Source organism: Dipodomys spectabilis, unplaced genomic scaffold, assembly GCF_019054845.1.
Source record: "Dipodomys spectabilis isolate Male_0828 unplaced genomic scaffold, ASM1905484v1 ptg000015l, whole genome shotgun sequence".
Lineage (NCBI taxonomy): Eukaryota > Metazoa > Chordata > Mammalia > Rodentia > Heteromyidae > Dipodomys > Dipodomys spectabilis.
In genome coordinates this window covers 8,107,700-8,115,520 of record NW_024870692.1, presented here as the reverse complement: position 1 = coordinate 8,115,520, position 7,821 = coordinate 8,107,700, and positions in this window count along the sequence as shown.

The window sequence follows — 7,821 nt, the reverse complement described above, 5'->3', positions numbered from 1 at the left end:
TGAAGTTGGGTGATCTAGCACAGGCACCCAAGAGATTCTGCTAGCCTGGGGCAGCATCCATGTCTCAGGGCACCTTCTATGTGCTTTATCCACCTCTAGAGTGTGCTGCCTTCTCAGCAATGACTGCACTGCTGCAAAATACATGGCGTACATTCACTCCCGTGTTTTAAAAGAAAAGCTAGAATGGCCTTGGAAGCACAAGTTTCATCTTTTTTTCTTTTGAAAGCTATGCATCGCAAGGATTGGGTTTGCTCATGCATGTGTTTGTCTGGTACAGTATTTTCAGAGACCTTGGCTGAAACTAGACTCTACCCCCTGGTAGAAGCTGGTTTGCAGTTCTGGAAACAAGACAAGGTAGAAAGCCAGACCCAGGTTGATCTGTAAGCATCATCCTGCAGAACTCAAATGCACATGTGTAGGCCTATAAGGATGTCCTGAAGGAGTCCATTAGTGCACTCAATCCTGTGAACCTGCAGATGAACTGATTTTCTGTGAATACATGATAGGAGCCAAAGCTACTATTGCTGGAATGGGGTCCCCAGTGAATCCCTCACTGCAATCCCAGATGACTAAAATCTCAAGCTCTCTGCTGGGCTTTCCACTGAAGCAGGCAGACCCCAGACGAAATTGGCCTCTGTCAATGGAAATGTATTTCTCTAGCCTTGATTTTCTTTCAGTGCCTTTACTATTTGTGCTGCACCTACATCATTGGCCAGTAAAGTGTACATTTGCAACAGGGGTTGGCCTCACAAGTAGGCTGGTGCAGTCAGTGTGCCTTCCCGCAAATGCAGCCTCAGACGCAGGTTGCCCTTTGACCTATCCACACTGGGTTAAACCACAATGACACCCCAGATCCCGACTCCACTGGCATTGATAGCTATGCTGTCTATATCTTCCGAATCTCTGGACTGAGATGGATGACTTGGCTATTAACTGTGTGAACCTAGGGACTCACACTTCTGAGTCTCAGATTCATTTCTTTGTAAAATGAGAGGTCTGCCGTGGTCAGTGCTAACTCAACACTGTAAGGATTGTGTATAGTCATCAGGATGAAGGGGACTCTGACAGTACCCATAGGTGTTACCGGGACAGAAGGTAGAGGAGTCCTTTGTATACACAATTGGTTAAGGGGCTCAGAGTAAAGTTTACCACCGGGTAATGTTTCCTCCAAGCCCTAGGGAAGTAGAAACGAGAAGCAGCCACGTGTCAAGCAATAGAGGAGTAAACCCAACACAGGGAAAGCCCCAGGTCATTCCATGGGTGACTCAGCTGCCAGCACACACCTGCAGAATTACTGATTCATGCGTATCTGAGGCTGGTTTTATGGGCAGATCTTAGGGAGGGATAGAACAGGCTTAGACTGGCCTATAGGAGTGTGTGTGTGTGTGTGTGTGTGTGTGTGTGTGTGTGTGTGTGTGTGTGCTAGTTCTGGGGCTTGAACTCAAGGCCTGGGCACTATCTCTTAACTTTTATAGCTCAAAGCTGGCACTCTATCACTTGAGCCACACCTCCAATGATCAATTGGAAATGAGTCTTTTTTTTTTTTATTGTGAAAATACTGTACAGAGGGGTTACAATTACATGGGCAAGGTAATGAGTACTGGAAATGAGTCTTATGGACATTTCTGTCTGGATTAACTTTGAATCTTGATGTTCTAATGATGTTCCTGAGTAGCTTGGATTACAGGTGTGAGCCACTGATGCCCAGCCCCTGGGGACATTTAAAACACATCAGAACACTCAGCTTTTTTCAGGGGGTGGGGGTGGGGTAGGAGAAGGACACTGGAGTTTGAACTCAGGGCCTCATATTTGGTAGGCAGTTTCTTTATCACTTGAGTCATGCCCTCAGCCCTTTTTTGCTTTCGTAAGTAAAGTCTCCTCATTTTTGCCCAGGGCATGTCCAGAATGGCAGCCTTTCAGCCTTGCCACCTACTCAGGTGGGCTCACAGAACTGGTTGAAGTAGTTCTCACTAACTTTTTGCCCAGGCTGGCCTTGAACCACAATTCTAATCTCTAGGCAGATGGCTGTCCCTGTTGTAAGTGCCCCTTATCTAATGAATAGACTGGAAAGAGACAGACTGTCGCTTAAGTAAGAAGGGGCACCTTTCCCCCTACTAAGTGCCTGGTTCTGGAATAGCTTTCCTACCCTCAGGCTCAAGCTGAAGCATCAGCTGTCCCTGGGGCTTAGCTCTGCTCACTGTGGGTCTGAGAACTAGTTGGCCTCCTTCACCATGTGAGTCAGTTCCTTATTTTATATGTATCCTATTGATTTTGTTTCTCTAAAAGCACCTTGACTAATACAGTAGGTACTTTCATTTTTTTAAAGATTTTATGATTACTTTTTTACTCAAGACTAAACAAGATAAAAAAATATGGTGTCTGTAAAGCTGCTTAAAATTTTGTTGTTTAAGCAACAAGAAGAAATGCTCATAATATTCTATTCAGGTATATCAGATCTTCTAAAACAAAAACAAAAAGTGGTTTCGATTTAACAATTACTTTCTGTTTGTATAACACTCCAAATTTAAGAATTATGTTATTTGCTATGGTTATACCATTTCTTCTTTTCATATCTTAAAATACTTTTATCTTTAAGTAATTGTATAATGGAATTGTCATTCAATAACATGGTTTATGAAGACAATGCATCTAAATCAATGTCATTTCACAGAGACGTGAAAACTGTACTCTACAAAAGAGGGTGAAAAGAACACTCGATGGCTGCCTGTGTGCAAGTTTGTATGTGGCAAAGATGGACTTAGGAAGTTGTCATAATAACAAGATTCCAGGCACAGGGAGAAAAGCTGCAAGTAGTCTCAAGAAGTCAGTAAGCGGTGATTTTTACCACCAACGGACAGAAAAAACACAAGAGGAGGAAACAGTCCACACAGGGACCATCCGAGTATCTGGATGGAGGTCAGCAGTGGCTAGGGAGGGAAGAACAAGTCAAGGGTTACATGAAGGTGACTTAAAGTTATTTGTAAGGAAATAAACAATAGTCAGGCTGGGTGCTGGTACTTGTGCCTATAATTCTCGCTACTCAGGAGGCTGAGATCTGAGTATAGCAGTTTGAAGCTAGTCTGGGCAGGAAAGTTTATGAGACCCTGATCTCCAATTTAATAGCTGGAAGTGGAGCTATGGCTCAGTGGTTAGATCACTAGCTTTGAGCAAAAAAGCTCAGGGACAGGCCCAGAATTCAAGCCCTAGGACCAGCACACACACACAAAAGAATACAATCAGAAGAAACTAAATGTTCAGTTCTTCTCATTTCTAGGCAGGAAGAAAGACATAGGCTCCATTTGTGTCTTCTTATACAGGTCATGAGTTTGACATAGAAATGATGATATAGGATTTGGACAGTGGGCTGCAAGCGGTGGGTTCTTGGTGATGACTTTGGCTCCTAGACAATGGACACCCAGCAAAGAAAACCACACAGCTACAATGAGTATCAGATGGCCAAGAGGGCTGAAGACTCATCTACAAGAGCCTTTAAATTGCAATCTGAACTGGAGAGAAAAACATGGTCCACCAGGATTATACGAAGAAGGGCAAATGAAATGCCCAATGTTTCCTAGGAAAAATAGCAAGAACATCAATAGAAACAGTAGTCACAGGAGCCATTGTTTTTCTACAAATGTTTATCGAATACCTAGGTTTCCTGGATACTATAGCAAAAGGGTAAGATCTAGGACCTACATCCACAAGGTCGAAAAAACAACATGTTTCAGGGTCTTGATCAACCTCAAGGAAAATTTCATCTGAGAAATAGGAAAAACCCTGTTACTCTGAGTTTAATTCTGACTTACCAAAAACTAGTCACTGATGGTCAGTAGGACACTGACATCTTTCGTTTATAAAGAAACCCCAGACATAGTTGGCTTAGTATAGGAATTTGAAAAGTATACTTCATAGATAGAGAAAAAAAGATTGATTCCTTGCTCAAGGAATATAGATCTGGTAAGACAAATTGATGCTACGATGATTCAAGGAAGGAAGAGGAAAGATGTACTGAATTTAGGTGGCTACTTAGATCTCTTATTTCTGATTTGAAAAGGCATAAAAATATATACAAAAGAAGGTAGAAGGAAGGAGAATGTGATCCATAATGAGAATGATTAACTAAGTTACTAAACACTAGGAGTGTAGGCAGCCAGGCAAGAATAAAGAACACTGTTAAAGCCATATTGTAAGGGCAGGGCATGGTGGTACATGCCTATAATCCCAGTTACGCTGAAGGCAGAAGTAGGAGAGTCATTGAGGCTTTCCCAGGCAAAAATGCAAGACTATTTCTGAAAAATCAAGCTAACAAGGTCAAAAGGACTATGGATATAATCTTGCCTAAGCCAAGAAATCCTAGAAAATCAAGCCTAGCCCATTTAATGGGGCTACAAATAGTACACTGTGCTACAAATGGTATAATTTATAGGCATTTCTTGGCCTCACTAGAAATCTGGGCATCCTTCTTCACTTACCTTCTCTGATCTGTGCTGAATTAGCCAAAGCTCCTCCTGAAAGCCCTCTAAAACCCACTGCCATCCCATCTTTCTGTTAGCACTACTCTAGACCAAGTACTGCCTCTCTGGTTTACCCTTTGTCCATGCCCGTTCCTTTCCTGTGCACACATTCCTTTTCAGAGGCAAACATTCCCTAACACCGCCCTACATATAACCTTCCAAAGCTGCCCATGGAACCTAAGCAAATAATCCAAACTTTCAGCTGGGTCAGATCCTCAAGCTTGACCTCTACTTCTCTCTTTCCAAGATCACCCCATACCAATTCTTTCCTCTCTGTTCAGCTTCCATTTCCACTAACAACTGTCAGCCATTCAGCGCCCATATACACCATCTCTTTGCACCTGCCATTTCCTTCTTCATTCTTCTACTCCATTGCTATGGCCTTCCACCAGGCCTGGCTCATAGCTCAGGATAAAGAATCACAAGTAATAAGAATGCTATGAAGGAGTTCAAAATGAGCCATTCCAAGGAGCTCAATGAACAGAAAAACTAAAGAATTGCACGAGGAAGACCATGGAGGCCAAGTGCTGGCAGCTGAAAAATGAAGGCAGCCAGATCAATCTGGTGCCTCAGGGATGGGGAGGGATGGGTATTGAGAGAAGCTAGAGAGCATAAAGGGCCTTGAAAGCCAAGCGAAGGAGGTTAGCCCTCATTTAGTAAGCAGTAGAAAAAATGTAATTTCTTTTCTTTTTAAACAAATTTTCATGCTGGCCTTGGGGCTTGAACTCAGGGCCTGGGCCCTATCCTTGAGTTTTTGTGTGCTCAGGGCTAGTGCTCTACTGCTTAAGAATCCACAATTTCATTTCTGGCTTTTTGTTGTTGATGATGTTGTTGTCATAGTCGTCGTCATCATCGTCATGGGGCCTGAACTCTGGGCCTGGGCGCTGTCCCTCAGCTCTTCAGCTCAAGGCTAGCACTCTACCACTTGAGCCACAGCGCCACTTCCGGCTTTTTCTGCTTATGTGGTGCTGAGGAATGGAACCCAGGGCCTCATGCGTGCAAGGCAAGCACTCTCCACTGAGGCACCTTCCCAGCCCACTTCTGGCTTTTTGATGGTTAATTAGAGAACTAGTCTTGTGGACTTCCCTGCCTGTGTTGGCTTTGAACCCCAATCCGCAGATCTCACCCCCTTTCCCCCATCATCCTCAGATCTCATTGTCCTACAGATATGAGTCACTGGTGCCTGGCTGTGAATTTCTTTAAAACGAGAAAGTAGCTACCTCTGTATTTTAGAAAGGAATGCCATTGGAGTACAAAGAAATGGCACTAGGGGTGATGATGGATCTTAGGGAAAGATATGAGAGCTAGATGAGTAGGTGGCACTAGGCAGAACTGGTTGGAAGCTATTGGTTCCAAAGAGGTGAGAGGCTGTGGTCTCCCAAGCTTGATGACCAAAAGCAGAAAGAAAGAGACAGAACTTGGGAATTAGAACTCAGATTCCACTATAGCTGTTTATAGAGTGAGGTCACTGGAGGAGATGGAATCACACAAATGGGGGTGGAGAGGGTGTTAGAGAAGAGAGTGGATTAGATCTGGAAGGTGCTGATGCTAGGTTGAATGCTGAGGAGCTGAAATGCACAATGGAGTTCAGATCCAGGCCTGGCTACCACATGCAGCACCCTGCACATGACATTCCCCATCTCAAATCTGCTTCCTCCTTCCTGCTGCCAGTATGTTTCCATAGCTTTTGTTCAGGTTCCACTGAAGCAATGTGATTGTTGTGGCCCCAGTTGTAAAAGCAGAGGGAGAATGGGCGTGAGGTCAGGGAGTGGGAGAAGGAAGAGCAGTTTTGTCAGGGCTGAAAGGTACACTGAAAAAACAAAATGTTTTTTCCTCCTCAAGCTTGAGTCAATCAGACACTTCTTTTTGTTTTTCTTCTTTCAAGATCTCCCATGCCCCAGTGCTGCTGCGAGGAGAAGCCTGAATGCTTGAGACAACTTCTGCCTCCTCATCGCACTTTGAAGTTCATGCTGGGCACATTTTTCACATAGTTATGGAATTCTCTGCTTTTGAACTCTTTGCAGGTGTACATCTGGTCTTCCTAACTTGAATTCTTCCCTTGAAAAAACCTTAGTTTCTCCCAAGCATTTCATTTTTCTATTGTCACAGTGCCTGGTACAGTCTTCAGTGTCTCGTTAGTTTTCAAAAAATACAAATTGGATTGAAATTGGCCCTGAAATCTTTAGAATTAGAAAGGAGAATGGGCCAAAAAAAATCACCCTGAAAGGACCTGGTGTGACAGATGACATGTTGGCTATGGAAGTGACAGTATCGTGGACAGTATCATGTCTTAACAGGAATGTTTCTTAACAAGAAGGTTTTCTCTGTCATTTAGTAATAAATGATTTTGTATCATAAATGCTTATGGAGAGTGAGAACACTGGAGTGAAGGAATGGCTAAATAGCAGAATACTTGCTTAGCATGCTCAAGACCCTGTGTTTTATTCCCAACCCCACTGCAAAAATTAATTCAACATCCAAATGGCAAACTCAAGGTCTTGTTAGGTTTCTGTTGGTACGGCCATCATGATGTTTGGCAACTTAAAGGAAGGGTTCATGACCCTACTCCCCAGGCAGAAGATGTGGGACAATCCAAAATGCTATGGTATCCAGACCATGCTTGGCATGATGGCGGAGGATGGCATGGAGAGAGCAATAAGGGAAGTAGGAAGTTGAGTTTGGGGGGCTGATGAGGCCAATGGCCTCTTACCTTGATTTCCCTGGCTGTCCTGTGTCCAGGTCCTAGCACTGCCCCATCAACACCACCATTTAATACCAACTCTCCACTGGAAACCTACAACTTCCAGCTTGCAACAGGGATATAACTGGACATAGGAGGAATAAGCTCAGAAGCAGAAGAGTACCTCTGGCAAGCTGGTTAAAGACGTGCCTGCTTCACAGTTCTGCTGAGGGCTTGTTTCTCTCACTCTGATGAGAACATACCTTTCTCCTCCTGAGGGTCTCAGGAGGCTGAAGTAAACAGCAGGAGAGCTCCTTCAGGGCCCTGGTGGCACCACCACCCATTGGCCCTGGGTCACATTCCTTTCCAGACTCCATAAGCCTCAGGTTACAAAGGCCTTGTTGCACAATTCTTCAGAGAGCAGACATGGGGGCTGGGCTGCCCTGAAATGTTCTGTGTGTCAGGGATACAGACGTGACCAGATGCCAAGGCATCCAGGTGGTACAGACAGACAGAACTTAATGGCTCAGGTCTCTGGAGAGGTAAATTGCTTTTACTTATTTTTTCTTAATCTCTCTCCCAAAGGTCTTAAGTAAGATTTGACAGACTTCATCTTCTTGGGCAATT